Raw genomic sequence first — 17159 nt, forward strand, 5'->3', positions numbered from 1 at the left:
ACTGCTTCTGAGATGGGTATATATGCTGATGACACTACACTCTATAACAGGCATGACAGGAAAACAAATGAACACATATCTAAAGAAATGGCAAAAACACTAGAGGATGCCCTCCAATCTGTAGTAGAATGGGGACAAAAATGGATGGTCACATTCAATGCTGCCAAGACTAAACTTGTTTCCTTCAATAATTACAAGAAACCTTCTCTGCCACCAATAGCAATGGCCAGTGACTCCCTGTCTGAGAGTGCATCTTTGAAACTGCTTGGCCTAACGTTCACAGGAAACATGAGTTGGAACAATTATATTGAAAACATTGCCAGGGCCGCTGCGAAAAAGGTAGGCTCTCTCTACCGTGCTAGAAAACTACTAATACGTGAAAGTATCCTGTAACTCTATAAGGCCACCATTCGCCCATGTATGGAGTATTGTTGTCACATTTGGGCTGGTGCATCTGCTACTAGTCTCTCGCTCCTAGACAAGGTTAAAAAAAAGAGTCGCCAATCTGATAGGCCCTGAACTAGCATCTAAGCTTCAGCCTCTGTCCCATCGACGAAACGTTGCATCCCTCTGCCTGTTCTACAAGTATTTTAATGGTGAATGCTCTTACGAACTGCAGACACTTGTGCCTCCACGACGTAGACACCCTCGACAAACCCGACAGGCAGCTAAATCCCACCCCCACACAGTAGAGATCTCTAGATGTAAAAGATCTTTCTACTCCAGTAGTTTCTTCCCCAGAATCGCTAGACTCTGGAATTCCATTTCAAGTTCCTGCTTCCCCAACTGTACTGACATGCAGAAGTTCAAGTGCAACGTGAACCGACATCTTGCTGCCCAAATCTCAACATAGTGCCCCAGTAGTTGCTGCTCCTGATAGTATCCCCCAACACCAAAGTGGCAATGCACCTTGTTTGGGGTGAAAATGTAATAATAAAAAAAAAATAAAAAATAATAAATATAAAATCTGCATTAATTTGGTTATTATTTATTGAATCCAGTTACTATTCTTCAACTTTTTTTTATATCTTCAAAATTTATTCATAGTGTTTGGTCTGACTGTTTTGTTTTATGGCATATCATCGCTTTTCGAGCTATTTAAGGCAGGGCTTCTCAAACTTCAGGACATCATGGAGCCCCTGAGCAGGACAAAGGTTTTTCACGGAGCACTAACAAGATAATTTTTAAAATAAATATGAAAAAAGTTAATTTCAAATTTTAACACTAACTAATATTACAACCATTTTTTTGTTTTCGATTAATCAAAAATTGTTGCATTTTTTTTTGTTAATCTATTTTATTTACTCTTTTTCATGAACCATCCTGAAACTCTTTACACACCTAACCCTAACCCTAACCCGAAACTCTTTACACACCTAACCCTAACCTGAAACTCTTTACACACGTAGTTATGTATCATATTTCTTTCCAGTAAAACAAGATTAATAATTAAATGTCTGCAGCAATTTAATTTTTCCATATAAAACATTTGGTCCTTTTTAAGAAAGGGCTTATGGAGTCCTTCAGCCCCACCCAGGGAGCCCTAGAAACCGTCTGAATATAATTTGCACATGTTTCTAGTGAAGGTACACGTTCATGGTTATTTGAACTCATCGCAGTGACTACGTGTGTAACGTTGTATATGTTGAAACACGGGACCCAACACGTTGTATGCAGAGTACGTCGCAAGGAACATAGGACAAGTAATAACTTGACTATTTTTATTTGTAACAACTAAATTTTAGTTCTCATTCTCCCGCCATGTGTGACTTCTCTTTACAGTCGTGACGTCACCCACGTCTATAAGGTGATCGTGCTCCTTATCTCTCACCTATGTCCTATCGAACGGCGTTTGAAACATGCTCTCGAACGTGCTCTCACACACACACACACACACACACACACACATGTATATATGTGTGTGTGAAAGTGTGTGTGAAAGTGTGTGTGTGTGTGTTCATTACATATTTTTAACACTCACTAATATTTTTACATTTTTTTTTTTACACAGTGATAACCACTTATCAAGGCCCGGAAGCCACTCAGGGATAAGGGTTATTGCAAGTACATTACGTTAGTGTGGAGATTTGATGAAGTGTTTACTTAAGGGGATTTTTATTTTCGATTAATCAAAAACAAAAATGCATTTTTTTTTGTTAGTCTCTCAGCTACACTCACGAAGTCACAGAGCTCTGTGGAGCCCACTTTGTGGAAACCCTGATTTAAGGCATTTTTTTTTTTTTCTTAAAAAAAAAAAACAAAACAAACAAAAAAAAAAAACTGTCCTTTACGCAAAAACGTTGCCAATACATAGGTTTTCGCATTTATATTTTTCAGAGCTTTTGTTTGCAAGATTTTATCGACACAAATAAACCAGTGCTGTTAGATTGAAACTTATTTTCACGGCTTTAAAAAATCTTTATTTTTATTGTCTGAAACGCAATCATGATGATGCTATCCCACACATAAAAAACAAATAAAGTTGCGCATATGTGACACACTTGCGACAGTAGAAATTAATTTAAATAAATTTAAATAAACTTCAAATGTCTCCATACATTTGTAAGACACATCCTCACGTTCCCCCTAGGTTTCCATCCTAAATAATGCATATTACCACTTAGGATCATATTTAACAAGAGACTTTCTGTAAGGAGTTAAATAGTGAGATACAAGGTGCCTTCAATAAGTTGCCAGACTTGTTTCGTATGGACACTTTTATTGACAGTACACACATGAAACTAATCCCCTTCGAAGTAATCTCCTCCGGCTGCAATACACTTGTACCATTCCAACAACTTCTGGAAGGACCGATAGAAGTCCTCTTGTGTGAGCGTGTCAATGACCCTCATCACAGCCTCTTTCATCTCCTCAAATGTCTCGTAACAACAGCCTCTAAGGTTTTCTTTAAGCTTCAGGAATAACCAAAAGTCACAGATAGCAAGGTTTGGATTATAGGGAGGGTGAAGAACTGTCTTCATGCCCATCTTTCTGATCTTCTCTGAGCACCCTTGGGACAAACTTTTTTTTTTTTTTTTTTTTTACATGGAGGTCACCACTTATCAAGGCCCTGAAACCACTCGGGGATAAGGGTTATTGCATGTACAGAAATGGGATAGTATTGTAGTAATCGTTAGTATTGGAGATTTGATAAAGTGTCTTACTTAAGGGGGCGATTCATCAGGAATTTGTTTATGTTGGACTTCCAAGTTGTAGTCAGGTGGGAAACAGGCAAACGGAAGAGTGTTCCACAGGCGTGCACTTCTAAGAAAGAAACTTTGTTCATGGAATCTACATTTTGATTTAGGCACAGATAAAGATTGGGGAAAATTACTGACAGTGGTTTCAGCTAGATGAGTGTTTTTTGTGAAAGATTGGGAAGAAGGGATCACAGATTGAAGCTCGGATGAGCACTTGCCATGGAAATAACGATAAAACAAAGACAGGCTTGAAACGTCTCTTCTGTGGGAGAGGGGTTGCAGGGAAGAGAAAAGGGCATCCCCCACTAAGCCACAAAGTCTATTTTGTACTTTGTCAAGGCAGGATAGGCTTGTTTTTAGCAGCTCCAGCCCAGATGTGCCAGCAGTACGCCATCCTTGGACGTACTTGGCTTTTATACAGATAGAGAATTGCATCAGTAGTGAGATATCTTCTGGAGCGGTAGAAGGATCCCACCATCTTTCCCAGAGACCTGGGCAACAGACTTGATGTACGTGTTCCATTTCAGATTAGGGGTAAAGGACAAACCCAGAAGCTTGTCAAAACATGGAGCCTCCCCCAGACGAGAGCCATCCATTTTAATTGATGCCAGATGGGGATCAGAGCGCTGATGATGTAAAGATAGGAGCTTGGTTTTAGATGCATTAAAAATAACCAGCCACCTCTTCCCCCACTGTACTACGCACTCAAGATCAGATCTCCCACACCTTCAGATCCTCACAAATAATTGTGCATACACAGACATCAAACGGTGTACTTATTGTCTCTATAAACACACGACAGTCCTTATCCATGAAATTCTTTATTTGGCCAATTAACTCTGGTGTTCTGACTACCTTACTCCTCCCACTTTTCTTATCATCCCTCAGACTCCCTGCCTTCCTTGAATCTCTTATGCCACTCTAAAAAAAGAAAGTCTGGAAACTTATTGTATGTGTTGACATCACATTTAAACTTTTGCATGTTAGTACAGTCAGGGAAGCAGGAAACAGGAAAGGAAATCCAAAGTCCAGCAGTACAAGGAAAGAAGCTTTCTAGGCATTTCAAGAATGAAGAGATGGGATTTCCTTGCTTGTTGGGTTTATTGGAAGTATGTACGCTACGGATCAAGGTTGGTTGGTTGGTTGTTTTTGTTTTACGGCATATCAACCCTTTTCAGGTTATTTAATGCCGAATCCAAAGATTTTGAAAAAATTTTTGTAATAGAACATATTTGTTTTCACATCGGTTTCTATTTAACCCATAGTTGGGATCCTAACAGGTACTACCACTCCGGGTCAGAGTGGACCTGGGAGCAATGGTAATTAAAGGGTGGCTCCACACTCCCCAAAGCCCACAAGCTGGGGCCTCACCACTGGATATAGTTTAAGGTCATATCCAGGACCCCCATTGAGGGACTTTTACCCTCTGCAGGCGGGCAGTCAGCGTATTCTAATGCCCCATCGACAGGAGGATCAAGGTGCAATACTGTGAGTTCGGAGTACATTACTTGTAAACCAGACACAGGTATGCAACATTGTGACGATGGGACAATGGCTTCAGCTTGGCCAATAGTGCTGAACCTATTAGATTTGAGACTTTTGTTTTGAACCCTGTCTAAGAATGAAAGACCTAGTGACAGGTACAATAAAAGGGAGGGACTAGTGGTCGATGCACTAACCCAGATGTGGCAACAATTATGCGTGGACAAGTGTGGCTTTGTAAAAATATATGATACTCTCCGGTGTGAGTAATTTTCTAGCACGGTAAAGCGAGCCTACCTTCTTTGCAGCAGCCTCAGCAACATCCTCAATGCATTTGTTCTAATTCATTAATTACCTGTAAATGCTAGGCCAAGGAGTTTGAAAGATGTGCTCTCAGGTAGACTGTTAGGTTATCTTTCAGATGCAAGGTTCCTTGTTTACTTGCGATTGTAACGATGTAAGATTCCGTTGTACGGAAGACCAAATCGGCCATAATTTAAATATTTAAATTTATTTACTGAATTTAAATATTTAAATTGATATACTGTTTAAATGATAATATACGTCTACGATGTTTTTATTGGCGCTTTTCTTCGTATTTTTTAATAACATTTTTTTGCACCATTTACAAGTTTTTTTTTTACAAATATGTTTTTTAATACTGTAATAGTAAAATTATTTTAGTAAAATTCTATATTGGATACGTTTTTTTATGAAGTTTAAGTAAAAAAGGTTCACTTTTTTTATTAAAAATACATTTCATGAAAACACTCATTATAAAATGTTCACGTTGTTTAATTAAAAGTTCTTAATTATAATCTAATAGTTTTATAATTTTGTTATTTTGTTACAAATTTCTAATAAAGATTATTTTAATTTTAACGGTAATTTGGTTTTCATTATAAACTCCGTCATGTTAAAGGCTTGAAAATCACTTTAAATCAATTTTAATATTAAAAAAAAAAAAAAGAGAAATCAACAGGAAAAAAATCTCGTGTGAAAACATTACGAGATACTTATTACGTATAATTAATAAATGTATCTTTATTTTACTATTACAGTATTAAAAAAATTATTTGTAAAAAGAACTTGTAAATGGTGCAAAAAAATGTTATTAAAAATACGAAGAAAAGCGCCAATAAAAACATCATAGACATTTTGGCCGATTTGGTCTTCCGTACAAGAGAATCTTACATCGTTAAAACCGCAAGTAAACAATGAACCTTGCATCTGAAATATAACCGACTGTTATTAGTCATGACAATCTATTTTTGTAATTGAAGGAAAGAAGCTTAGTCTTAGTAGCATTAAATGTTACCATCTACTTACATCTATGTACGTTCAGTTTTCTCTCATGTCTGTTATAGAACATGATGTCATCAATTTTATCCTCAGAGAGGTCATTTATGAGTATCAGGAATAATTAAGATTCAAGCGCCGACCCTTGGGGCACACCTGCATTAATATCAGGTTGTTTAGATGTACGGCTATTGAAGACTACTTGAATTTCTCTTTTGTCCAGGAAGGATCTTTTTACATTAAGCATTCATCCATTGTAACTTCAGTTCAACTTTTGTGGATAAATTTGATGTAAAATGAGGATAATTTCCAGTTCACTTAAAATTATTAAGGCTGGCCATTAAATTTTCTACCACTAACTCTAAATCCAACTAATCTATATATATATATATAAAAAGCGAAAATGTATGTATGTATGTATGTATGTACGTTTTTCCTCGATGTCCACAAAAGGCTTCTTTCAGAGAAGCGCTCGCTCGCTTCACAACTTAAAACTTTTTATATCATCTATAAATTGTAATATCTCACACTTAACCACGGAGCTCGCCTGTCTATTTAATTTTATTGGCTTTCAAACATTAATTATTCCACATTTCCCCGCATCGGCACGTGTTACATTCGGTTTTCGGTATAAACAAAAAGCGAAACTCGACTAATCACTGGCCGAAAGCCAGTGGTCTCTAGAGAGCTAAGTAACGTTTGGTCAATGTCGACTTCGTCATATCAGACGGTAGCTTTCATTTCGAGACGAGATGCTCCCCCTAATAAACAGGGAGCGGGTTTTTAAAAACAAACAAACCGACTTATTCACCTCATTAAAAACTGTCCCGCACAAAATGCTAACTGCTGAATAGCTATCGCCGTCACGTCAATCAAAAACGCGCACCTGTTTTTTTTTTTTCACACTTTACTATTTTCCAACTGCGTGTCAACGCTTTGTTTTTTTTTCACGGGCACCTGTTTTTTTTCACATTTCGGGGTTTTTTTCACACACACCTACAAACACCCGGGCAACGCCAGGTACCCCTTGCTACTCTATATATATATAAAAGGCAAAATGTGTGCGACCATTTCATGTATGTCTTCAAAAGGCTTTTCTCGCACATGGTCCCGGGTTCGTTACTATCGCTTACAACTGTTTATATAGGTCCTAGATAATAATATCTAGGATTTGGGAATGCATGTAGCTTATAGATTTATTTACGTCGACTTTTACAAAATTATTGCTATTTTGGCTTCTCACATGTTTATTAGGCCTTTTCATATAAAAAAATAGGAACTAATTCAAAGCTAACAATGTTCCTGGCAATCGCACCGGGAAACGTCCAGAAGCAATCAGCTTTGATCAATCTTGTATATCAGACAGTTGCTATTCAATATGGACAATTGGGAGCTGCTTTCCCCTCCAACATCTGTTGGGAGGAAAAAACAGTCAAATTTGAGTAAACAAACCCAAACGCTGCGCGACTTCTATTTGACCTTCTTAATTAGATCAAATGGAAGCAGAAGAGTTAACTTTTATTGCGCACGCCTGTTTTTATAGTTAAATAAATAAATTCAAACCTGTGTATGTTGTATCTCGTGGTGGTCTAATGGTTAACGTCGCCCGGTTCTTTTTTTCACACATTAATTTCCAACTCAAGGGTATGGGTTCGATTCTCATACTCACCTACCAAAACATTTTTTTTTTATTATTTAAACCCCCCCCCCCCCGGAGTTTTGATTTACCTCAAGACACCCGGGCATCGTCGAGTACCCCTCCCCCCCGCTAGTATGGTCATAAAACCACAGGTTATCATTTAAAAATAACCCCTCCGCAGATAAAGCGCACAAGATTTATTTCTCCAGATTAAAATATTTTCGAAGGATGGGGTTAACTGCCCTAAAACGTTAGAATAGCCAGGAAATTGGTCCAATTGTCAGTAATGATTAAGTTAGTTGGTGTTAAAATTCACACTGCGTGTACGATGATAATCCAGATTTTCAAAAAATCATTCCCAAAGTTGAAAGAGAATGAATAACGTAAAGTTGATGCAGGGGTGGCAGGTCAAATGGTAGAAAAAACAGATCCAATCGATGATGAGTGATGTCATGCTTTCAAGTTGAATGAAATAAAAGTTATAAAATGAGTCTCTCGTAGAAGCCATGTGAATGAGACAACCAATAATGCAGAATAATCTAAGTGGATTGTTACCTCAATGTCTGTGTGAGTCATTTCTGTAAGTTAGGAATTCAAGTAAATAACTAACTAAGATAACAGTTTTTCTATCTGTCATTTATGAAAACTCAGTAAACGTTTCCTTGTGTCCTCTTCCTTTATAAAAAGCAGCTTATTTCTACAGCAATCACTGGATGCAACTGAATTATAATAATTAGCTAAGATCACATTAGTCTCTCTCACTTTCTTTCTCTTGTGTACATTCTGCCCAAATAAACCTATTTCTGAAAACTCTCAGAGGTAGATACAACATTCTAACGATGACAGATGAGGTCACGTTTTTGAGTTGAGAGAAACAAAGGGTTTCACATCAGTCTCTCTGGAAACAATACGAACGTAAAACTGCCCATAATATGGCTGGGAGAAACAAACTTTTCAAAATGTAGAAGCCATGTGAATGAGACAACACCAATAATGTAGAAATAATCTAAGTGGAATATTACCTCGACATCTGTCTGTGAGTCTCCTTTCAGTAACTTAGGAAGTCAAGAACTAAATAAGTTAATATTAGTACGTCTCTCTCTCTCTCTCTCCTGTGTCAATTGAATATGACAAGTCCCAAAAATCTGGTGCTTATTTAGAATTACACTTAAAGACAAAAATACAGAAAAATCTTTATCATGGACGTACTGAAAGATGTCATATTCCAAAAAATCATAAATTGGTCAAGTAGTTTTTTGATAGAACTAAATTTTTCGATTTTTAGCAATTAAAAAGTTTGAATTATTTTAAATACAAACAAAATCTCTGTAGTAGAATTGAGTTGTGGCCATTGAATTTTGGCAAAATTTATGTTTGTTCCTTTTGCAAAAAATGCCTCCAATGGTTTGGACAGACCACATGTTGCCTGCTCAGAATCTAAACAAAAGGACAGTATATTGATCCTCATCAATAATTTCTGGCAAAAAATGCAGTGACAAAATGTTACATATTCGGGATCTTACGTCAATAACTATCAAGTCAGCTAATGTGAATTTTGGCAAGGGTCACACTGAGTGCATAATGAAAATTCAGATCTGTAGAACGGAATTATTCCCAGAGATGAGTGCTGTAAAGTTGAGACAGGAGTCAACAGTCAAACGCCATAGACAAAAGAGCGATAGGATTTCGGTTTTTGTCATAAATACTTTTTTTCAAGCACTATGGATAATAAAGGTAAGTTTATGAAATGAAAAAATTCTCAGTGGTAGTTTAACTATTGAACTTCATAATTTTTCCAGTTCGAAGACAATCATTTATTACCCTTTAAACTAAAATCAACAAATATTTTTTTAATCATCTACATCATAATTCAGGTCATAAAGGATTAAGACGTCTTATACTAGCATCTTTATTTTCAAAAGTAAAATATTATCTTCGCCGAGTACGTACCTTATACAAGCTCCACAATATTCTTGTAAAAAGTCCTAATACAAAATTAATGCCATCACTGGATTCTTCTAAAATTTTACTTGAGAAGGTTGCGTTTGATCTTGGCATAGAGCATTGTTTTCAACTGAATTCCCAAACAGAAAAGGATAGAATGAGATATGACACTTTTATAAGATTAACTATGGCAGATGCTCGTCTGAACTCCAATCTCTGGTCCCCCCTCGCCAATCTTTCACGAAAAACACCCGTCTAGCTGAATCCACTGTGAAAAATTTCCCCCACTCTATATCTGTGCCTAAATCAAAACGCGGATTCCATGAACAAAGCTTCTTTCTTAGAACTGCACGCCTGTGGAACTCTGTTCCGTCTGCCTGCTTCCCTCCGGACTACAACTTGGATGTCTTCAAGTCCAATGTTAACAAATTCCTAATGAACCCCCCCCCTTAATCAAACACTTCATCAAATCTCCACACTAACGTAATGTACTTGCAATAACCCTTATCCCTGAGTAGCTTCCGGGCCTTGATAAGTGGTGATCACTGTGTAAAAAAAAAAAAAAAACTAGCCCAGGTGCCCGGCATTGCCCGGGTGTTTGAAGGTGTGTGTCGAGCAAAAAAAAAAAAAGTGGTAGTTGGCAGGCATGCAGGCAGGCTCGAACCCATACCAAAGGACGAAAAGAGCATGGAAAAAACGTGACGTCTTTTCCGTTGCATCCATCACGTAGGGAAGGTTTAAATTAAGGCTAGGCAATCGAAAAGAGGCAATGACTTTTGAAAATGTCGGCAAAAAAGGCGACCCCTCCTTGTAGAAAAGGGCCCAGTTGAGGGTGAAGGAATTAAGGCTTTTGGCCAATTTTTCGACATTTGTCATCCGAAGGTTCAAAACGATATTGATCTCGTGAAAATTCGTCGCCTCTGTTGAAAGTTTTAGGCAGACATACATACATACATTTAAACAGACAGTTGTGATTTATATTATAGATAATGCAAAAAATGATCTACTTTCGAGTCATTGAAAGGACCTTGAACTGTCTGGATAAATTAGTTACCGTGAAAGGAGTGCTAAATGGAATAGTTATGATCTACAAATAGAAAAAGAAATAAACACATTACCCGCCTACTCTGATTGAAAAGTGAAAAAAAAAAAAAAGTTGATCTACAACGAATACTTGTCTCGTCAGAAACAATAACCATGTTCGAAAACAAATCTTTAAAGTGTTTCTTTTTTCTTTTCTTTTTACTTTAAATGGAAAGATGATAAATAGTGCACACTGCACAGGTCAAGGTCAGTCAATAAAATAGAAATATCAACTTGTAAAAAAAAAAAAAAATGTTGAGAATTTTTAAGTTGAGAAGCCAATACAAGACAGATTCTTTTGGTTAATATGGCCTGGTTGTTCCACTGAAGACTTATCCGCAAACTTTTTAGGGGTATTAGGGTCTGCTATGAACGAATATGAAAGTAAAAAAACAAAAAATTATTAAAAAAAAAAAAAAAAAAAAAAATGTATGAAATGTGTATGATAAGTAGGGCTGTGACAATGTGACAACAGCATATTCCTTTCATTCTTTTGACTCTCTGGTATATATCCGACACAGTTAGACACACTTAATCAACTGAGAACTACATCCGTCTATATAAAAACATAGAAGATATTAACGGATATATACTAAAGAGTCGAAACAATGAAAAGAATATGCTGTTGTCACAGCTCTAATGATAAGGGCCTTCAATTTCTCATGTTTTGCCTAAGACTTTAAACTGGCCGCCATTTTTTTTTTTTTTTTGGTGTTACACAAGACACAGGAAAAGTTGAACAAAGTTTGTTTTTTTTTCTATAAAAAAAAAAAAAAATGGACGAAAAGAGTGCGGAAACTTGAAGTGTTTTTTTAAAGAAAGAAAAAGTGAAACTTGAATACACCTAAAAAGCAACTCTTTGCAGGCAAGTCTTTTGTGAGACAACCAAGCCACATTGACCTAATTTTCTTTCAAATTTGCAATGTAACAAAATTAATACATATAGTAATAATATATCCATTTAATGTTTTTTTTTTTTTTTTAATTTTTTCGACTGATTTTCCTGTGTTCAAACTAGTGAAAATTTAAAAAATCTCAAACTACCAACAGTGACGAGAGCGTTTTCCGATGTAATAAAAAAACAAAACAAAAACAAATGTAAGTGAAATTCTTTTTTTAAAACAAAAGGAAATATGGAAGAAATGTTTTTTTTTTCTTAATGCCTAAACTCTTCAAAATTATCAAACAAAACTTTTGCAAATAATACCTGTTCGTAATCAATTTAAATTTTAATCAAGTTTTATATATATACTAATAAAAGTACCCGTCGTTGACTGGGTTGAAAAACAGCCTACAGAAAATGGACTGATTTATGAAAGTACGATAGGTTATGAAAAGGAAGGGTTGTAAATTTGGGTTGAATTTGGGGGTATCAAAACCAAAGCAAAATATGATGAAAGTAAAAAGAAAATAGATAAACCCCATAATTTATTATACCATACCTGTTCACACTGAAACACTTATCACAATATTCTATGGATTTATATTAAAAAACCTTGTTAAACTTTGTGACATATTTCCATTCTATGGAGGTCAGGTGCGAACACCCCATAATTTTATTATACCATATTTCTTCAAACTGAAACATAATTATCAAAGTATACTTACGCAGATAGATATGAAAAGTCTTTATTAAAGTTTGTGCCTATTTCTATTCTATGGAGGCCAGGTACGAACGCAGACACCACAATTTTATTATACTATCTCTATTTAAGTTAAAACATACTTATCAAAATATTCTTATGTATATCTATATCAAAAACACTTGTAAACGTTTTTTTTAAATTTTTTAGTTCCATACTTTGTGGACCAGGCGCGTACACAGACCCACAATTTTAATGAACCACTGTTCTGCCAGATCAAACATACCCATTCCTGTGTCTCGATACATCTTCTATCATTATATGTAATCAGTTTTTTAAAATAGTCAACCATATAGGAGCCTATTCGTGACCAGACACACACACAGACATTTAGCTTTATATATATATATATATATATATATATATATATATATATATATATCTATATATATTTAAAGGGGGTTAGAACAGTAGTCTAAAGAGCAGAGTGTATTTTAATGTGATAGTAAAATTACTAATTTAATTAAAATACAAGAAAAGAAGTGCCCGTTGTAATTCAGATATATAAGCTCGATAGGCAAATATCCTAGAGCTACTTTAATATTTAGTAATATGATTGATAATTTAAAATTCAAATTAGAATTTAAAATCTGTTTCATAAGAAGGAACAACAACAAAGTCAATTTGTACGATCGTTTCGGAAACGATGTTTTTATTCAATAAATAAATAAAGTATTAAAAATACTAAATTCAATAAGTTCAAAATATAATATTTTATAATCTAAATAGAACACTAATTATCTCCCTTTGATTATTTAGAAAAATAAGATTATCTCTTCCCTCTTTTTTTAAATGTTTGCTTAATTTTAAATTAGGCGTTTGCTAACATATTCTAACCGCTAAAAAATGTTTAATTGGCGTTCTTTTTAAAAATTCAACATTTCGTACATTTATAACCCACAATCAACATCCAAATGAATGCTTTGACGATAATTACGGTTTTCAAAAGGCGAACAATTAAAAGGTATATATATATATATATATATATATATATATATATATATATATATATATATATATATATATATATATATATGCGCATGTATGTGTGTATATATATATGTATATATAATTCTTAACTTTTATTAAAAACATTATTATCACCTTATATTTAAACCAAATTCAGATTTATAATTTTATTCTATTTTTTATTCTCAACCCATATTACTTTTCTTATCAAGTAAATATTTTCTTTTTTATTTTATTTTTTTCTCGATACATCTGCCTTACTTCAAAATTGCTAGGTTTTTTTATGGTGTCTTTTACATATAAAAAAACCCCACCCAATACTTCCGCTGATGAGGAGACTTTGTTTAAAAAAATATATATATCAAAATTATTGTCCGTGCCTATCACAATAAAAACATCGCTTCCGAAACGATCGTACAAATTATCGACTTTGTTGGCGTTCCTTCTTATGAAACAGATTTTTAATTTTTAATTCTAATTTGAATTTTGAATTATCAATCACATTACTATATATATATATATATATATATATATATATATATATATATATATATATATATATATATATGCAGTCTTGTAGTAAAACAGGGCTCTACAGACAAATTTATCTTTAGTTGACCTTTGACAACTAAATATTTTCGTTTACTAGCCAAATAGAAAAGTTACTAACCAAACCCACATGATTTTTAGAATATGACATCCTAGTTCAATGACGAGTATGTACATCAAAGATTTTTTTTTTTTAATAATATACACTAAATTTTATGTTGATACCCTAAAGTAAAAACATTCGAATTTCTTGAGATGTTTTTTAAACAGCCTTTATTTAAAAAAAAAAATGTATATTGTTTTGTTAGACCGTTTATCGTTTAAATAATTTAACTTTGTTCGTTTTATTAAAAGAAGTTGAATAGATATTTTTCACTCAGTAATGAGCTTTGCAAGAGTGTCAGTGAAAGAAATACAATCGCCAAAAGGTAGGTGTCTTGCTTATTTCTTGTCGCTACATTAAAAAATCGCTTGCAAATGCGACTGTTTTCACTCGTAAAGCCGGCAAACTCGAAAGTAAGTTCGACAACTCTAGAAGGGTCACATCAGTATTTACACCGTCAAATCACGATGTTACGAATTATTAAAGTTTTAAAACATAAAATAAAAAATATTTAATTAATATTTAATAAAAAATATTTAATAAAAAATAGTAAAAAAAATTATTTAAATATTTTTTTTAATCTTTATTTTCTTTTATTACGTACAGCAGTTTCACGGGTTAAAAAAAAAAGATATTTTAATATTTTTTTTAATACAAATTACCAATGTTTTCAAATATTTTCTTTTAAATATTTAGATATTTTAAATTTTTTTTTTAATATTTTATTTCAAGTTTTCCGCTTTACACACAACAAAGTTTCAGCTTTTTTTTGTTCTATTAAGACGATAATACACTTTCTAAAAATTGTTTCGTTTTTCTGTTAAAAAAATAATTATAAATATATAAAAAATGTATATTTTGTTCGATTACTTTATTTAATCAAATGGTTACTTCCAATTCGTTCAATATAATTTTCTTAACAAAATAACACATGATTTGACGGTGTAATTACTAATGTGACCCTTCTAGAGTTGTCGAACTTATTTTCGAGTTTGCCGGGCTTAACTGCAAGACTGCCTATATATATAAAGAAACATTCTATTTTTAAAAGTTATACATTTATTGTTTAATGTTTCTTAACACGATTTAGAAATAAAAAAATATACATCGTTAGTTGCCATTAAGTGGAAAAAACAAAAACAAAAAAAAAAAAACACGATACTAATGAATCGATCATTTACATTTATTTAGATGACGTCACGGTATAACAGTGTGCGCGCGCGCGTGGAAAATATCAGTAGCAGCGAAGGATGGCCAGCATGCGAAGAGAGCAGCAGCAGAAAAACACGCATATGCAAATTAGAAGTGTGCACAAAAAGAGAAAGGAAAGAAAAAGGAAGAAAATTGAAACACGTGCTCGAGGAGAAATAATGGTCGACGTCGAGGAGAACGGATGTGTAAAGACGCAGGCGAGATATGGCTGGCGTTAAGTCAGAGAAAGGAAGTCGATGTCAAAGATAATGGACATGACGACAAGAATAGGTCAATTGTGACAGCATGCGGTTGGAGGAAGGAGAAACGAGTGTCTGGTAAAACGAACATTTGGCAGCGAGAGACTTTTTGTCGAAAATAACAGGAATAAAAATATTTTGTATAAAAAAAAAAAAAAAAAAAAAAAAAAAAAAAAGGTGCCGACCCGGATTGTGTTTATTTTCCGTTTTGTTTTGGATAATAATTGCTGAAATAAAGTGTAACGGCCACGAAACTTGCAGCCTGTTCCTTTTTCATAATGCAAAGGTTAGAGATTATGTTTACAATCTAAACTGCACACCTGCCTTTCTCCTTAACCCTCTAATTGTTTTTTCATAAGTTTTTCAGTGTGTTTATATGTAATCTCCTAAAAAGTAAAATCTCGAGGAAGTTGGGGTTTTTAACTGATTAATTATTCGTTTAAATTTGACAAACTCCTCATGTCTTTAGTCGCGTGCAAGCGACTCTATAACTCGGTCGTTGGTCGGTCTGTTATTAACAGATGCTGTTCTTAGCTTTTTAAGCTTTTCTTCGCCTTTTGGCCAAAATCAAAGTGTAGTATCTGTTCTTACTACATGCTGTACTTATGTTTGTAACTTTGTGATATAAAGTGGGGGATCAATTTTCTGTATTAATTTAATGTAAAATGATCACCCACTTTACAACCAGTCAGTCTCAAAGCCATTCAAGTCATTCTCCAGATCATTCAAGTTGTTTTTGAAGGATTCCAGTTGTATTTTTAAGCATTCAAGTCATTCCTTAAGGTCATTCAATTCACCCTTAAGTTCATTAAAGTCATTCTAAATCATTTACTTTTTATTTATTTAAATCATTTCAGCCCATTTTTCGGTCATTTTAGTTTATCTTTAAGAATTTCATGTCAATCCTACATTCACGCATTCATTCATTACACGAGAGCACGCGACTAATGGCTATCAGCCTTGTTCCTTTATGTATTGTATCCAATATATACTCCTATAAATTTGTTTTTTGTGTATTGATATTCATATTAAAAACACTTTTTTCTATTTGTTTTAAGTTAACTCGATAGTGACAATTGGTATGAAGGGTTTCCACTACATTGACCAAAACCGACTGCTTAAGAGCAATGGTCTGATATGTGGGGGCAACCCCACATATGGTCTTAGATTGCAGTATCTGCTGGAACAGATGGTATTTATTTGCTCCCCCACCGAGCAAATTAGGCACAAGGCCGATTTTTAATGTGACGAGTGAAGGGAGGGGGAAGGGGAAAAGGGGACCAGCTCCCGAGAGGTGGGAAATGGGAGCTGGTTAAAGGTCAAGCATGTGGGGTTGCCCCCACATCTGGTCTTTGCTAGTCATAGCTTGCAGTATCTGCCGGAACAGATACTACACTTAGATAATAGAAAAAGGATTGTTGCCCGAAGGCCAAGAAGAAAAAAGGTGAACCTTTTTTTCTGTTTATTTAAAAAGAAAATACAACTTTATTATATATGGGTCATGGACTTGCATTCATCTGCAAAAGATCTAATTTGCATATTCTTTTAAACATTCATTTTAATTAATTCTCTTTCAGTTTTTGTAATTTTCTTATGGGATGATCATCTTTAGTTAACTATTACGTGTAATTATATTTATACAGATATTCTACATAACTTGCGTAATATTTGCGTCAAAAAGGTTATAGTAAACACAAACCTCTTTCTATATATATATATATGTGTTTATGTATGTGTATATATATTTTTTTTAAACTGCCTACCAAACTCCCGTCAGTTTTTGGTCAACAGGCATGA

At 34.3% G+C, this 17159-nt stretch overlaps 1 protein-coding gene across 6 annotated transcripts in view; it reads right to left on the reverse strand.

The window, feature by feature from the left end:
* The window catches only part of LOC145266627 (glutamine--fructose-6-phosphate aminotransferase [isomerizing] 2-like), a 151631-nt gene that overhangs the window by 101621 nt on the left and 32851 nt on the right, over positions 1-17159 (reverse strand). The gene's annotated exons all lie outside the window — the stretch shown is intronic.

Source organism: Euprymna scolopes, chromosome 41 (genome assembly GCF_053919585.1).
Source record: "Euprymna scolopes isolate OS-2025 chromosome 41, ASM5391958v1, whole genome shotgun sequence".
Taxonomy (NCBI): Eukaryota; Metazoa; Mollusca; class Cephalopoda; order Sepiida; family Sepiolidae; genus Euprymna; species Euprymna scolopes.